This window comes from Beta vulgaris, chromosome 6, assembly GCF_026745355.1.
Source record: "Beta vulgaris subsp. vulgaris cultivar EL10 chromosome 6, EL10.2, whole genome shotgun sequence".
In the NCBI taxonomy this organism is placed as follows: domain Eukaryota; kingdom Viridiplantae; phylum Streptophyta; class Magnoliopsida; order Caryophyllales; family Amaranthaceae; genus Beta; species Beta vulgaris.
In genome coordinates this window covers 72038829-72058276 of record NC_079207.1, presented here as the reverse complement: position 1 = coordinate 72058276, position 19448 = coordinate 72038829, and positions in this window count along the sequence as shown.

Here is a 19448-nt window from a genome sequence, read left to right as displayed (position 1 = left end):
TACAAGTCAAGACTTGTCATCCTAGGAAATAGGCAAAGGTATGGGATAGATTATGACCAAACCTTTGCCCCAGTTGCTAAGATGGCTACTGTTAGGTCTCTACTTGCTGTTGCCTCAATACAAGGGTGGCATTTGCACCAAATGGATGTTAAGAATGCTTTTCTCCATGGTGAATTGCAGGAGAGTGTCTACATGAAGCTCCCACCAGGGTACTTGGGTGAAGGTCACAGGCTTGAAGTTCAAAGTGAAGGTAGTTGTGCTCCTCACATAGGCAGTTCTAAAGTATGCAAACTGAACAAGTCCTTATATGGACTTAAACAGGCACCAAGGCAATGGTTTGCCAAGCTAAGCAGTGCCTTGAAGTCTCATGGATTTGTCCAATCAAAGTCTGACTACTCCTTGTTCAGCAAAGAAGATGGTGATAGCTTCCTAGTAGTCCTAGTGTATGTAGATGATTTGATCTTGGCCAGCAACAGTTCAGTAGCTATCTCTCATACCAAGGCTCTTCTCAACAGGCATTTTCATATGAAAGATATGGGCATACTCAGGTACTTCTTAGGGATAGAAGTGGATCATTGCAGTCAGGGGCTATTCTTATCTCAGAAGAAATATATACAAGATCTTCTCACTGAGTATGGGATGGAAAATTGTAAACCTGTTAAGCTTCCTATGGATAGTCACACCAAACTCACCTCTCACACTGGCACCCCTCTTTCTCACTTTGAACCATACCAAAAACTGGTAGGGAAACTGATTTATCTCTCACTAACCAGGCCAGACATTACCTTTACAGTACAAGTTTTAAGTAGGTTCATGCATCAACCTACTAGTGTACATATGCAAGCTGCCAAAAGAGTTTTAAGATACCTTGCAGGGTCCACAAGTCAAGGTATCCTTCTTGCTAACTCTTCTAGTGCTAAGCTTCAAGCTTTCTGTGATAGTGACTGGGGTGGTTGTCCCAGCACTAGAAGATCTACTTCTGGTTTTTGTGTGCTTCTTGGAAACTCACCTATATCATGGAAGTCAAAAAGACAATCAGTGGTGTCTAGGAGTAGTGCTGAAGCTGAATACAGATCAATGGCATTGACCATCTGCGAAGTGATGTGGTTGCATCAGCTTCTTAAAGACCTAGGGGTGAAAAACATTGGCCAAACCTCTATATTCTGTGACAACCAGGCTGCACTTGCTATTGCTTCAAATCCAGTACACCATGAGCGCACCAAACATGTGGACATTGATTGCCACTTCATCCGAGATAAAGCTAATGAAGGTGTGGTGGCTCCTACTTACATTCCTACCAAACAACAGCTTGCTGATGTGTTTACTAAACTCCTTCCCACTCATCAGCATAAATACCTTCTATCCAAGCTGGGAGTTCAGTCTACTCCTCACTCTCAGCTTGAGGGGGTGTGTTGAAGTGAAGGTATTTTAGCCCATACTAGTGACATACTGTTCTAGGCCCACACTTATTTCTCTAGGATATTTTTCTCTCTATTGCTGCTGTGTCAGCATATAGTTTTTTGTCTGTTTGCTAAGATACTTTGCTAGGTGTCTTCTTACTATTTGAGCATGATATTTAGACCTAGGGATCTGTAATTGTGCCGCACTATTTAAGGCTGTAATCTCCTGCATTGAAGGCAGTGATTTAAATGAATGAAAGAAAGAAAAGACCAGCTGAGGGAAAATATTCTATCTTTGTGCTGAAACTGAACACATGACATTGATACTAAAATGTCATCAATATATACATACATTGTTCCACATAAAAGTACATGATATTCTTTGGTACTTCGATTTCCTTCCCGTGATATCCATGCAACCGAAACTTATATAAGCCTATATGATGAGATATACTCTATATTATTGGTAGTATAGTAGCTAGCATATATGGAGAGAGTCAGGGCCGGCGTTTGGCATGAGCGACGTGATCGACCGCGCAGGGCCTCAGTTTGACAGGGGGCCCAAAAGCTCTGTACTTATAATGTTTGTAACAATAATAAATCAAATAAAAGTGTATGGAGCAGTGGTGTGTTTTGGGCCTTAGTTACATGAGGTGAAGGGATTGAATCCTTGTAACTACAATTTAAATTTTGCACTCTGGTACTCTTTCGATGAGTCTTTCCATGCGGATTTTAAGGCCTCTTTTTAAGAATCCGCACAGGGCCCCTAAAATCCTAGCCCCGGCCCTGGAGAGAGTGGGAGCTAGGTAAGTAAGTGTTATATTGATTTTTTTTTTTTTTGGATTAGAGGAACTAGATAAGTAAGGATAGAAAAAGAATTTATAGCATTAAGTGCTTGCCTAATTATTATTTCTTGTTTCATTAATTTAAAAACAATAATATGATAAAAAAGAGTTGTGTGAATAGTGTAAATTGTAAAATTGTGAGTGGAAGAGCTAAATATAAATAGATGGAATATATATTGGTAAAGTGAAATATGTATCACACATAACCATCGTGCACATGTGGGAGGGCATGTATTAATTATTTGTACTAGTCGTAATCATTTAAACTATTACGTAGAAATATATAATCTATAATATATGTTTTTTATATTACATATTATCATAATAATATTACTCTTCTAAAAAGTATGATAATTAAAATAATGTAACTAAATCAATAATGAATTTCGAATTAGTCACTTTGTTATAACTTATAACTGCGCTAGATTTCGAGTTTGATATGGATAAACAGAGCTATTTCAATCTTTGATAAATGATAATTAGAGCTTTTTTCACCTTTGATAATTAGAGATGTCGATCATTCTCATCTATCTCTATGAAGTTCCTCATTTGATAGATGGAGGAGAGAAAAATTCTTGCAGTTGTAGTTCTCTTCAATAACATGATTATTTAGTTAAAAGAAACTATGAGTAAAGATTAGTGTCAAAAGACCAACTCAACCAAAAGTTTAAGCTGATGGTTGAGACTCCAGGAATAGATTTATACTCTATCACGTCCCCTCATGCAAGAGCCCTTTGGGCTTAAAGTGTGGATGCAGCTTAAGCCTCCCTCATACCTGACACTAAATATTCCACTGACAAATGAGGGGTGGATGAGATTCGAACCCGTGACCTTTTTGTCACGCTGGCTCTGATACCATGTAATAAAAGGACCAACTCAACCAAAAGCTTAATAAGCATAATTCAAATTTCATTAGAAAAATATACAACTTTAATTGGTGAAATTAAGTACCAGAAGATAAAAACAATAGATAATCAACATCATTCAAGCTTTTAATCAATAATTAATAACAATGATTTATTTTCAATAACAAATAAGTATATGAGTAAGGGATCTATAATCTCTCAAGTTTCTAATAAAGTACGACAAACAAATTGCATGAGGAAAATTTTCAAAATTCAGTATATATATACATGATGAGGTGAGTTTTATTCTCGAGAAAACTAATTAGGAACAAAAAGATGTAAAAAATAAGAGAATGTTAATCCAAGAACATAATATACATACCCTCATCAAAAGAAATTAAATAATTAATTAAGGAAATTTAAAACGATATTCGATCCAATGTCTCAAGTACTCCTTTAATAGTTTAACCATTAAACGAGTTTCCATTGACATTGGTTTCTTTGTTTAGACTCCATATAAAGCATAAATGCAGCCGCAAATCTTTGTGAAAATCTATCAATGAATGACCAACTTCATTATATCATTGTAGAAAAATGAGAAGAGAGATAGGTCAGGATGTTTGTCACGTTTTTCCACTTTATCTCTATCTCTGGTTCTCCAATCTCCACAAAGACCTTAGACCTTTCTACCTTCACAAATAAATATCTTCCTTGATCTAGAAGTTAATATAAGGGACGAAATCTTATAAGATCAAATTTGGTGGTTGGCACTTAGCTACCTAGAAACAACATTGGTGCAGTAATGTTGTACCAAATTCTGTGAATTTCTAAACCAGCTACTAAAATCTTGAACACGTTGCTTAGTTAACTTCTTAGAACTATCTAAGCAAGTCTAAAAGTATTTATTTGTGTTTTTGACTAGTACTAGTATGTATCGGGGACAATTACATTACACCTTATAATATACAACTAGTTATTAGGCCCGGGCTATGTCCCGGGTAAGAAAAAAATTCATTTATTAAAATAATACTTTATGATAATAGCACTAAATACAACTTAACCTAGTGGTTAAAACTATAGTATATGTACTTGAGTTCTTAGGATCAAACCCTATACTATATATGCAATTTCTTAGGATCAAACCCTATACTATGCAATTTCTTAATTTTTTTTATTGTACATGGATTACATGAACTAAAACTCCCTAGGGAGAGCGCCACGTGGCACATTTTCTTGTTTTCGCACGTCTTTTAATGTATTTGTATAAATAGATATTGTTCAGGTCAGTATGATCACGAATATTAGCTTATTATTATCAAATTTCCTTGAACCTTCTCACCTTTATTCTCTTTGTAATGGTGAGATGATTTATTTTTAACGAGTGCTTCCTTCGTTGAACTTACATTTCAATAGTCAAATTAGTAACTTTAGCTTGTTTTTATTTATTTGAATGTGTATTTTTAAATTATCAAGATTTTAGATTTTTATCAAAATGAGATCAAAGATAATAATGGTCTAATATATGTGTACTGAAATTCGTGAAAAAGAAAGTGATGCATACAAATAAATATTAAATAGTAAGATTATACTGCAATGAAACCCGACTGCCTGAATTTCCAAACTTTGTATGTCATGAAAACAGTCATACTCTTCATGTCTCCCTTCCATCGTCTTTATAAAGACTTGTTACACACCTTATCTCAAAACCAAAAGGATATAGTAGTTGTATTTCTGTAGAAATAGTCGTAGTATACAAGTATAGTACCTATTATATGTAGTGTAAGACAAAAAAAATTACTACATTTACATGAAATATCGTGGGTCCTTTATTGAATTGATATAGATTCACACTCTAATAATAATCGGCGTTGATGTCAATAAGTATGAGTTATGAGTTGTGACATCAAGCATGACAATAAACATTCATATTAGCATGTCACATCACACATGCATTTCTCTATACAAGTAGTTTAGCTGTTCGTTGGTAGTATTGGTACGTATAACGGACTTTATAGTATGTAGATATTGCTAATAATATTTGATTTTAATCACATGGAATTCTACTCATAATGGTTAAACGATGTGGTAATGTACATATTGTAAATATGGAGAAAAGATAAATGTTTATCATTCATTCTCATATAGTCATAGTATACTTATAGTACATCAGTATTGTAGATTAAAATCTAGGTTGTTAAAAGATAGAAATACAAAAGGAAAAAATATTTTCATAAAAGAACATTCTAGTTACTAATAACATTTTTTTTTTAAAAGATATTCTAGTTACTAACATAATAGAGATAGAATAGCTAGACTATGTAATTATCTACATGAGTAAGCTAACCATATTGACATGGTCAATGGTTATCATTAACAACCCCCCCCCCCCCCTAGCTAAGATGGACAACCGAGGGGTAAGTTCGATCTTGGAAACAACATAGTAATACCATGGCACGGGAGTGGCTTAGTTAAGGAATCCGCAAGTTGATCATAATACACGAAGAGATCCAGATTGAACTTTCTCACAAATGAAATATAAGTCAATACCAAGGTGTTTCATATATACGAGAATGAAACACATGATTAGCCGCAAGATTAGTGGCACCAATAGCATAAGTGTGGGCTAGATGTCCCAATCTTCTTTAGATGTGGTGGCACAGGAAATAATGTGGCCGAGAGACGGGGAGAGGGTGTCGCGCAAAAGCACCAAAGGGTAGTTTGTCTAGGCGGACCCATGCCGCATGAGCGAGGTAAAGGATAGAGAGGTAATCAAAAAAGTAGGGGATATAAGGGAATCACTATTACCAAGCACAATAGGTAGTGGAGTTCGAACTTGTTTCTTCAAAGTCCAAGTTGAATTCCCCACCATCTCCACTAAGCAAATTGGTTATGTCACATTAATATGAGTGGCTTTGATCTATACTAATGTTAGTGTGTACGACTTCTATACAACGCCTTCTAATATATTTATATTTATATTGATTCCATCAGAAGTTATTTCTTACCAACAACTTCAAAATTTACCTTTTCCATTTCGATAGGACCCCACTTAATGATACCAACTTATTTAAAACATTGCCATGATGTGCCAATGTTGCAAATTTCACTTATAAGTTATAAATTAGGACTTTCTAGACTTGAGCATGTTCAAAAGACTTCTCTTTTTTCTTTTTTTCTTTAAGAGAGATGTTCAAATGACATGAATGTGTTATTCTCCAATTTTACCAAAAAGATTTGGTGAATCTCTCTTTTAGAAGAATTTATTGTGTTGTCTGAAAATAAAATCTCTTCCATCAATTTCTTGGAAGGTAGAGGGGTCGTTTTAGGGGTGTTTACTATAGAAAGATTACCAAAGTACTATCAAATCTCTTTCTTTACCAGACAATCAACCTCCCTTTTAATTTTTTTACCATTGCTTTCTAAATCTAAAGGATAGTCTTTTACTCTTTTTCCCATGACTGGAGGATTCATTTCATGTGCTCAAGATATAGCCAGCAAAGTTTGGAGTATAATATATAGGGTTTTTTGTCCCAAACTACCTTTAACTTTTATGTTTTTGCGAGAAACTACCTTATAAAAAAAATGTTGTCCCAAACTACCTTACTTTTACCATTTTGTTGTTGACAACTACCTTAGGCCGATTTCCGACGTTGACTTTTGTTTTTTTCCCCTTTTTCATTGTCACATTTAATCACTGACCTCTTCAAACCCTTTTTTTTTAATTTTCTCCACCCTAATTTCCTCATTTTCCGGTGTGCGCGCGCTCTCTCCCTCATATCTATGTGACACTTTAATACACCAATCCACCATTAAATTCCTCTTCTACTTAAACTAAATTGAAAAATCACCCTCCTCAATTCCACAAGGGTAATTTTGTTTTTTCCCACAATTTTGAACTGAAAAAACAAAAGTCAACGCCGGAAACCGGCATAAGGTAGCTGTCAAACAAAAATTGTAAAGTAAGGTAGTTTAGGACAACAATTTTTTTATAAGGTAGTTTCTCGCAAAAACTTGAAAGTTAAAGGTAGTTTGGGACAAAAAATCCTAATATATATATGCTTTTATGAAATCATAGCAGAAAAAAGCAAACTTTGATTGTCATACCATTTTGAGGAAAAACAAAATATAAATAGGAATGAATTACTAATTAGATCAAATGATGGCTTTTAGGGGGAAGGTATCTTATATGAACTTTGACAATTTGAGACGCAATTATAAAATTTGACTCGTGGGAGAGGGTTATTATTATTATTCAATCTTGGACACAATATGCTAACTTTACTTAATTTGATTTACTGACAAGAGAATCTGATTATATAATACCTTTTTTTTCTGTATTTTCTTTATCTTATTTACTTATTTTTGCACAATATTCATTGCTCTTTTTGATATTAGGCATGGGCTATTATGTGGGTAAGAAAAAATTTCATTTATTAATATATATTATAATTGAAATTATAACGGTAAGTATAACATGGTCTAATGGTTAAGACTTTAGTATATAAACTTCAAGTCATGGGATTGAATCCTATACAATGTAATTTCTAACTTTTTTGTTGTATGTGCATGGATTACATGAAGTAAAATATCCTTAGGATCGGAATAGCGTCACGTGACACCGTTTCTTGTTTAGGAGCGCCTTTTTAATATATTAGTATAGATATCTCTATATAGCCTTCTTAAGCTGTATATCGAGACGAATATAACAAAATTTCACATGACTGTAATTTTTCATATACTTTGTAACACCCCGATAATTCTCTCTTTCTAGAAAATACTTTTATAACAAATCTAGAGAATTACCCAGGCATTATCGCCCGTGTGAAAACGTTTCGGCTTACTCAGAATTTTGCAGCGGAAAACTTACTAAAACAAAACCAACTTTATTGAACTTATGAAATAAGAGTCAAACAATGTTTGAACTGAAACACACCAACTCAAAGCTAAAGTCTGGAAATATAAACTCCTAGAAACAACTTAAATACTATTATCACAAAAGCCTCTCCATTCCAGATTCCCCAATGTATGCATCTTCGAACCTGTAATGTCAATGCTTTATTGACTCTGCTCCCCCGAAGGATCACCACAGGATCAATAGGCAAAGCCATGATCACAAACACAGACAAGCACGTAATCAGCAAAGCTGAGTACTACATATCAGACAAAAATAATCCTAAACATGATACTACACATAAATTTGCAGGGATAAATAATAACATAAATAAGTAATACTCTGCAGACGACTTTTACTGAACTAAACTTAAATTAGCTTTTTATCACTTTAATGGAATAGTTATTAGACGAGTTGTCCTGCCAATAAAAATGAAATGGGGGCGCGACTCCGCATTTCAGAGTGACCTGCGATATCGAGGAACCTTTGAATAAAAAGGGATGGTGATCAACCCATTCCTAGAAAAGCTATGGCACGCTCACCATAACCCCAACCCTTATGTCCAACTCTAGACGTGCACTAGTCTAAAGTCTATAACTTATTCTCGTTTCACTTTACGTTGCATTCATTTTAATACTTGTGATGACACCACAACAACCAAATAATACACAATTCATAATCACATAATCATAACAAAATTCCTTTTATCTTTAGATTAACAAGTGTTCACAACTTATCAATCAAGACTCCTTTTTATTTCTTTTTATCCTTTGTTGAACCCAGCCAACAGAAATCCATACCTTTACATAGGTATAAACCATACTTACCAAATAAGATCCTCGGTTCTTATAAGATAAATTAATAAACTCAAAGAATCTATGTAACACATGATTCCAACTTACTTAAATTAATCCACTTACGAATTAATACCAAACTGAACTTATTGCTTGCATCAAACTTCCATACAAACAAGTCATACTCATACATATTCTCAATTTACATGTAGCACACAGGCAAGTAACATGTAAAGTAATTATAGTAAATCATATACATGAACAACAAGGTCCTATACATGATACTAATAAATAAAAACATCCCTAAGGCATGTTTCTAAACCATATAGCACGTAGACTATGTACGTACCTTTATATACTAGCCTGTAGGCCACTTTTAAAACGTTAAAAGTCTCCCACGAAAGATTCTCCGCCTAAAAATTAATATAAACTAAAATCAAATACTCTTAATTAAAAATACAGCAACTTTAAAATATTTAAAATCCCCTTTAAATATATTCAAAAGCTTATTTTAATATCAAAACTTCAATAACTTTTAATTCCTAGCATCGTACTACCATACTAGTAATTAAAAATCTTAAAACTCCATTAATAAAACTCTTTCTAAAATTCCAGCAACTTTTAAAATCATAAAACCTTCTTTAAACGTATATAAACATGTTTAAAATCATAATCTAAATCAATCTCATAGTATCTAATATGATACTATGGTTTTATAGTAACTTAAACTCTAAAAATCCATGCTTTAATGATTAAAACTTCAATCTAAAAATAATAACAAATCGAAAATATTAATATTCAATATATAATATATATGAAGTCAATATATAAGAAAACGAGGAAAAGAATCAAAAGAAAAAAGGAAGAAAAAGAGTAATATACCGAAATCGCGAGGGAAATATGGCAGCAGAATTGCGAAACTTGCAGAGGCCATAACTAATAGAATAAGAATCGGAATTGAGCGATTCTTGAGTCTAACTTCAATAACTTTTCGAGATCTACAACTTTCAAGAAGGAAGTTTTGGCTAAAAATAAACAGAACTATGAGAAATCTGGCCAATCAGATTCGGGTGAGAGAAAAAAACGAGTGAAGGGAAGAAAAGAAAATCATGAGGAGAGAGAGAATAGAGAGTGACGTGTGAATGAGAGAAAATAATGTGTAGGGTGAAATAATTTTGGGTTTTTAGGATATTTAAATAGGCTAATCCTATTGGGCTTAGGAAAAAGAAAGAATTCAAAAAAAACAATAGGCTAATCCTATTGGGCTTAGGAAAAGGAATTCAATAATTAAAACTTTGATGACTAACAAGATGGGCTTGTTAGGACTTTAGTCATCAAATTATCCTTTCCCTTTTTATTTCTTTTGGGCTTTCGATTCCATTAAGTTTCTTTTCAAATATACTTTTAATAATTAAACTCTTATTTAAAACACGCTTAATTAAAATATTACAAACTTTATTAAGCTTAGAAAAATATTTTTAGTTGACTTTTAAAATAGTCAACCCTTTTTAAAAGTCAAATCATTTTCCAAACTCATTTGGATTTAATATAATTACATAAATAACTTAATATATTTATGAAAATCCTTTAAAAATGTGGGGGATTACAGTCTACCCCCCTTAAAAGAAGTTTCGTCCCGAAACTTAACACAAAACCCTCTGTTTTCGAAAGTTTGAATCATCATTTCGAAAACTTTTGAAGAAAAGTAGTGCCTCTGTGCACTTTCCCATTTTTAAAACACTTGTGTTACTTACGAACACTTTTCTTATGCGGAGACTCTACTTCTTTTGCACTAACATGTGCAAATTGCCCAACATAGGCATACATATACATGAAAATGTCATAAAAATAGACAAAAAGCGCAAATTTATCGCATTCTACCCCCCTTAAAGAAAACGAGTTACGCCCTCGTAACTCACCTCAAGGAATAGGTCTGGATACTTTTTCTTCATATCCTCTTCGGCTTCCCACGTTGCCTCTTCTGACTCGTGGTTAGACCAAAGAACTTTGACAATATGAACATCCTTGTTACGCGTACTACGCACTTTCCTGTCGAGAATCTTGACAGGTCTTTCCTCATAAGTGAGGCTACTATCTATCTGCACTCGTTCAGGCTCTAACACATGGCGCTCATCAGGGATATAGCGCTTCAATTGGGATATGTGAAACACATCTGCATCTTTTCAAACTCCATTGGCAATGCCAATCTATAAGCTACTTTCCCAATGCGCTCCAAAATTTCATATGGGCCTACATATTTAGCACTCAGCTTGCCCTTTTTCCCAAATCCATAACGCCTTTGGTGGGTGATACTTTCAGGAATACTTTATCACCTACAGCGAACTCATCTTCGCGCCGCTTTTAAGTCTGCTAACTCTTCTGCCTATCTTGCGCAGCTTGAATTCTAGCCTGAATCAATCTAACGTTCTTGACGGTCTCCTCAATGAATTCTGTCCCCAAAACTACATTCTCAATAGTCTTCCAGCAAATGGGACTTCTACACTTCCGTCCATATAACGCCTCAAAAGGTGCCATCTTATACTCGCATGGTAACTATTATTGTAAGAGAACTCAATCAAATCTAATTGGTCCTCCCAACTTCCTTGAAAATCTATAGCACAAGCTCGCAACATGTCTTCCATAGTTTGGTTAGTCCCTCAGTCTGACCATCGGTCGCAGGGTGAAAGGCGGTACTCATCTTTAATGTTGTCCCAAGGTTTGTTGACCTTCTTCCAAAACTTAGATAGAAATCTAGAGTCACGGTCTGAAATAATGTCCTTTGGGACTCCGTGCAATCTCACTACATGCTTGATATAGGTTGTAGCGAGTTGCTTCTTCTTCCATGTCTCCTTAATAGGTATGAAAACAGCGGACTTGGTCAGTCTATCCACATAACCCAAATGGTATCATTTCCACTCCTCGACTTGGGTAAGGCAGTCACAAAGTCCATAGAAATCGAATCCCACTTCCATCCAGGAACCTCTAGTGGTTGGACTGTCCCCATGGGCCTCTTATGGTCTATCTTCACTTTCTGACAGGTTAGACACTTAGACACATACTCGCTACCTCTCGTTTCATGTTCGGCCACCAGTATATCACCTTAAGATCCTTATATAACTTGTCACCCCCAGGGTGCACAGAATATGGAGTTTATGCCCTCATCCATAAGACGTCTCTTTAGGTCGTTACACTTCTGTGGTACACACCACCTCCCTTTAAACCTTAGACTCCCATCTCATGAATCTTGAAGTCTACTTCCTTACCTTGCTTCATTTTCTCTTAATCTTATCTAGATGCTCATCTCCGACTTGCCCTCAATGATCTCATCGAAAACTGACACTCCCAAAGAAAGATTACTAAGTCTAGCCTCACTTTCCCCAGGATTTAAAATTTCTAGGTTCAACCTTTGCATATCTCTACATAACTCCTCAGGACAATCAAAGCACTCAAGCTATGACTCGATTTCCTACTCAAGGCGTCAGCCACCACATTGGCTTTCCCTCATGATACTGGATGTCTAGATCGTAATCCTTAATCAACTCTAGCCATCTTCTTTGTCTCATATTCAAGTCTTTTTGGGTAAATATGTATTTCAAGCTCTTATGGTCTGTGAATATCTTGCAGGTTGCCCATAAAGATAATGTCTCCAAATCTTCAATGCAAAACCTATGGCAGCTAACTCTAGATCATGGGTAGGGTAATTAGCCTCATAAGGTTTCAGTTGACGCGATGCATAAGCTATTACCTTCCATTCTGTTGCAAACACAACCCAAACCATTCTTCGAAGCATCACTATAGACCTCAAATCCCTCATTCCCATCAGGTAGGGTTAAGACAGGTGCAGTGGTTAAACGATCTTCAAGATCTGGAAAGCTTCCTCACACTTCTCATTCCACTCAAACTTGGACTCCTTTTTCATCAGATTAGTCATAGGTCTTGCTATTTTCGAGAAATCTCTCACAAATCTCCTATAATAGCCAGCTAAACCCAAGAAACTTCTAATGTCAGTCACACTCTTTGGAGTTGGCCACTCACTCACAGCTTGAATCTTAGCAGGATCTACGAGACTCCTTCCTTAGACACAAAATGACCCAAGAATGCTACTTTCTCCAAACGAAACTCACACTTAGAGAACTTGGCATATAATTGGTTCTTTCTCAAGTCTCAAAATAATCCTCAAATGTTCATCATGCTCGGTTTCATTCCTCGAATATATCAAAATGTCATCAATGAAAACCACTACGAACTTATCCAAAAACTCATGAAAGATTCTATTCATCAAGTCCATAAATATAGCAGGAGCATTTGTTAACCCAAATGGCATTACAGTGAACTCGTAGTGACCATAACGCGTTCTAAAGGCAGTCTTAGGTACATCCTTATCAGCTACCCTTATCCTGAACGTAAGTCAATCTTCGAGAACACACTAGCTCCTTCAATTGATCGAATAGGTCATCTATTCTAGGCAAAGGGTACTTGTTCTTAATGGTAACATTATTCAACTCCCTATAGTCGATACATAACCTCATACTCCCATCCTTTTTCTTCACGAACAAAACAGGAGCTCCCCAAGGCGATGCACTAGGTCTGATATAACCCTTATCCAAAAGTTCTTGCAATTGCGTCTTTAACTCACTCATCTCAGGAGGTGCCATTCTATAAGGTGCCTTAGATATAGGTGCAGTTCCAGGAACTAAGTCTATGGTAAACTCAACAGCTCTTGCAGGCGGCATCCTGAAATTTCACTCGGAAATACGTCCATAAACTCATTCACTATGGAACATCCTCAAGTTTTAACTCAGCTTCCTTACTCACATCTTGCACGCTACAGAAAAAAGCTCACACCCCTTTCTCATCAACTTCTGCACTTGCATAGCAGAGATCACTCCAAAGTTTCTAGGTTTCCCAAATCGTCTATATGAGGTCAATTTTCCCGAAGGGTTTCTCAACACTACTTTTTGAACTTCACAATCGATCCTGGCCTTGTAATGACTCAACCAGTTCATCCCAAGAATCACATCTAAATCTCCTAAGTTAAACTCGATTAAATCGGATGGAAAGACACTCCCTCCTATCTTTAAAGGTAAGTTTCTAAACAATTTGGTACACCTTATGGTTTCTCCAATAGGTATGCTAATAGGTAAATCCAACACTTCAAAATCTACTAAACCCAATGGAATTTCCTCAATCAAAGCTTGCTCAAATCATTGAGCCTTTAACTCCTTAGTGGCTATTACCTCAAATGCAAACCTAACTATGAACTTTCTATAATACTCAGAGATAGTCATACTTCTCATCTTAAGGTTTATGAACTCTAGTTTCCTCATAAAAGCAGGGTAAAATTTTCCTCTTAAGGCAGCAATAAAGGATTCCCAAATAAACTCTTTCATAATACTGAGTCTAGTCTCATTCTCTTTCTACTATAAGTCAGTCTCATCTTTCAGATATAGTACAACTTGACCTACTTTCACACTCTCAGGACAGTTCACAGCTCCAAAAATTTCTTCGAACGCCCTAATCCGACTCTCTAAGAGGATAAGGTCAGCTTACCCCTTAAGGTACGACAGTTTAATCTTAGCTAGTCTCTCAAACATGTCCCAGCAGAATCGGGACACTCAACTTTTTCGAGTCAAATTCTTTGCCAACAGGCGAATAGCAGAGCTAAGGCATCATTATTGTTTGACGCTCTACTTCGCGACTGAAATCTAACGTAATTTACTTTGGGTTCCAGCATAACTTACATGTCCATCTAATAAGGCAACATTTGATTTGATCATTAAAGATCGCATCAACAAACAATTCCACTAAGCTCCAACATGAAGTGTTCTCTAATAATCACATAATCAACCATGCAAAATATATTCGCATCAACGTGCAAATAGAAACAAGCAAGCAAGAATATAATCACATAATGAAAAATAATTAAATAATAAAAATTTTCCCATCACGTGCCCAGAATAAATTCTTACTCACTCATATAAAGAAATAATAACTTCTATTCCTCAATCGATAATAAGAATATTCTCCCAATCCAAAATAACCAACTTATTCTCAACAATATCAGAAGAAGGAAATTTAAACCATTATAGCTTGACTACTTTCCAACAACTAATCTCAAACCATAATAAATACTCTATGGAATTACACCATCATTCTCATCCTTGTTTCCTTTATACTTTTATGGAGTAAACATTTCATCTCCAAAGTCTCCAAAGTCTTCACTAGAATAATAATAATAGTAACAATAATAATAATTTGAATTCCTAGATCTAGTATATCTTCAAATACTTTTGGATTGATGTCCATGTCATCCATCTCTAAGACACTCACATCGCTCAGATAAAGTCTCCAAAGAATATTGTAGATGTCCTTTCAGGTTTGCACTCTAGTATAATCAAACTCTTGAATTACTTCATATATCGCTAATAGGGATGCCTACTTTTAACACATAATGCATAATGCTCTCTAAGGTAGTGTAACTATAACTTCCAGGCTCATGACATCGAACATTCTCATCATTGCTCAATACAATAGGGTTATAATAGCTTCCTACTCTTTTAACTTGCCTGACAGACATGGTTAGAGATCTACAACAAATAAACCTATAATGGTTTAGCACTCTCTCTAACGTGTTCCCACAAAATAATAAGGGTAAACAAAAACAAAGGCATGCAAAAATATATAACCTTAGCAGGCAAGAAGGATATAACAGTTAGCAGGGATGAAAAACATTCATCCATCATTAGCAGGGAAGTATAATAATAATGCACTTATTTGCAGGGAAGAAAATAATAATGATGCTGAACTAACCTTTTAATGCAGGCATATAATATTTCTATCTTATATGCCCTTCTTATACTACCCATTCTCACAATGCCATTCTATAAACCTCAAAGGCATGAAAATAATGCAGACACTTTTTGCAAATAACATTACTTTTGTGCCTAAAATAATTTTTTTCGAAAAGAAAAAAAAAAAATTTTGGACCCCAAGGTTACTCGAAAAAAAATTTCACTCGAAATTTTTTTTTTTTTTTTTTTTCGGACTCCTCAAACTTTCGAAACACACAATTTTCGAACCCCAATTTCCGAAAAATTTCGGTTCTTAAAAAGAAATTTATTTTGTGTCTAACTTTTCGAAATGAAACGTAGGAGCAATACTAAGGTTTCCTTCAAATAATCAATAAGCTAGGTAACTTAAGAAGCTAAAGTCACTTAATAAGCTAGTTAGTTAGGCGCCTATAAGTCTTAAACTAACCTAAAGCTCCCAGATACCACTTTGTAACACCCCGATAATTCTCTCTTTCTAGAAAATACTTTTATAACAAATCTAGAGAATTACCCAGGCATTATCGCCCGTGTGAAAACGTTTCGGCTTACTCAGAATTTTGCAGCGGAAAACTTACTAAAACAAAACCAACTTTATTGAACTTATGAAATAAGAGTCAAACAATGTTTGAACTGAAACACACCAACTCAAAGCTAAAGTCTGGAAATAAAACTCCTAGAAACAACTTAAATACTATTATCACAAAAGCCTCTCCATTCCAGATTCCCCAATGTATGCATCTTCGAACCTGTAATGTCAATGCTTTATTGACTCTGCTCCCCCGAAGGATCACCACAGGATCAATAGGCAAAGCCATGATCACAAACACAGACAAGCACGTAATCAGCAAAGCTGAGTACTACATATCAGACAAAAATAATCCTAAACATGATACTACACATAAATTTGCAGGGATAAATAATAACATAAATAAGTAATACTCTGCAGACGACTTTTACTGAACTAAACTTAAATTAGCTTTTTATCACTTTAATGGAATAGTTATTAGACGAGTTGTCCTGCCAATAAAAATGAAATGGGGGCGCGACTCCGCATTTCAGAGTGACCTGCGATATCGAGGAACCTTTGAAAAAAAGGGATGGTGATCAACCCATTCCTAGAAAAGCTATGGCACGCTCACCATAACCCCAACCCTTATGTCCAACTCTAGACGTGCACTAGTCTAAAGTCTATAACTTATTCTCGTTTCACTTTACGTTGCATTCATTTTAATACTTGTGATGACACCACAACAACCAAATAATACACAATTCATAATCACATAATCATAACAAAATTCCTTTTATCTTTAGATTAACAAGTGTTCACAACTTATCAATCAAGACTCCTTTTTATTTCTTTTTATCCTTTGTTGAACCCAGCCAACAGAAATCCATACCTTTACATAGGTATAAACCATACTTACCAAATAAGATCCTCGGTTCTTATAAGATAAATTAATAAACTCAAAGAATCTATGTAACACATGATTCCAACTTACTTAAATTAATCCACTTACGAATTAATACCAAACTGAACTTATTGCTTGCATCAAACTTCCATACAAACAAGTCATACTCATACATATTCTCAATTTACATGTAGCACACAGGCAAGTAACATGTAAAGTAATTATAGTAAATCATATACATGAACAACAAGGTCCTATACATGATACTAATAAATAAAAACATCCCTAAGGCATGTTTCTAAACCATATAGCACGTAGACTATGTACGTACCTTTATATACTAGCCTGTAGGCCACTTTTAAAACGTTAAAAGTCTCCCACGAAAGATTCTCCGCCTAAAAATTAATATAAACTAAAATCAATACTCTTAATTAAAAATACAGCAACTTTAAAATATTTAAAATCCCCTTTAAATATATTCAAAAGCTTATTTTAATATCAAAACTTCAATAACTTTTAATTCCTAGCATCGTACTACCATACTAGTAATTAAAAATCTTAAAACTCCATTAATAAAACTCTTTCTAAAATTCCAGCAACTTTTAAAATCATAAAACCTTCTTTAAACGTATATAAACATGTTTAAAATCATAATCTAAATCAATCTCATAGTATCTAATATGATACTATGGTTTTATAGTAACTTAAACTCTAAAAATCCATGCTTTAATGATTAAAACTTCAATCTAAAAATAATAACAAATCGAAAATATTAATATTCAATATATAATATATATGAAGTCAATATATAAGAAAACGAGGAAAAGAATCAAAAGAAAAAAGGAAGAAAAAGAGTAATATACCGAAATCGCGAGGGAAATATGGCAGCAGAATTGCGAAACTTGCAGAGGCCATAACTAATAGAATAAGAATCGGAATTGAGCGATTCTTGAGTCTAACTTCAATAACTTTTCGAGATCTACAACTTTCAAGAAGGAAGTTTTGGCTAAAAATAAACAGAACTATGAGAAATCTGGCCAATCAGATTCGGGTGAGAGAAAAAAACGAGTGAAGGGAAGAAAAGAAAATCATGAGGAGAGAGAGAATAGAGAGTGACGTGTGAATGAGAGAAAATAATGTGTAGGGTGAAATAATTTTGGGTTTTTAGGATATTTAAATAGGCTAATCCTATTGGGCTTAGGAAAAAGAAAGAATTCAATAATTAAAACAATAGGCTAATCCTATTGGGCTTAGGAAAAGGAATTCAATAATTAAAACTTTGATGACTAACAAGATGGGCTTGTTAGGACTTTAGTCATCAAATTATCCTTTCCCTTTTTATTTCTTTTGGGCTTTCGATTCCATTAAGTTTCTTTTCAAATATACTTTTAATAATTAAACTCTTATTTAAAACACGCTTAATTAAAATATTACAAACTTTATTAAGCTTAGAAAAATATTTTTAGTTGACTTTTAAAATAGTCAACCCTTTTTAAAAGTCAAATCATTTTCCAAACTCATTTGGATTTAATATAATTACATAAATAACTTAATATATTTATGAAAAATCCTTTAAAAATGTGGGGGATTACATACTTATTGTCTTCTTCCATTCTAAAGAAATAAAACACTTACCATTTTAAGCCATTTCAAAATAGATAAAACGTTACTATATATGATACTTACTTCTCTATATTTCCCTCTTTATCATATGGGTCCTTATTTTTCTTTCTCTCTCTCTTCTCCTAAATCCATATTCTCCGTGCCATGGCCCTTCGTGCCATTTTAAATAGAACGAAGGAAGTATAATTTAATTACTAATCATGGTCAACATTTTCTAACGTAGACTATAAGTTTTTCAAGTTATCAAAATTAATAAAAAATAGATACAAAGGCATTGTACCTCTAACCTTTTTTATAAGGTAAGGAAAAAGAGGTTAGAAAACCCTCCGCAAGAGGGGAATTCCTAATGAATCATTTACAAGGATATCATGTAGCTTGGAATTATTACAACCAGAAATGGAAAAGCTACTTTGAACCAAATGATCTACATTAGCTATCTAACAACCGCTTTGTTTGCTTCCCGACTAATATCCTGATTAGTATGTGAGGTGAAGGATTTTAGAAGATGTTGTATGTCTTCAATGATGTGAGCAATCTCTCATGGGGGTTGCCATAAACCTTTGACTGAGTTGATGACGAGTAAATTAAATTATCACCTTCAATATAATTATGCGAGATGTTATTTTTGATTGCTAGCTGGATCCCCATTTGAAGTCCCTTGACTCGGCGACATGGATCGCGGATTTTCCTAGATGGTAAGCTATAATTTCGATTAGATTTCCTTGATGGTCTCTAATAATATTTTCTGTTGATGCTGAGGTATATACACAAATAAAATGTATCTCCATAATTCTACCTACACATTGAAGAA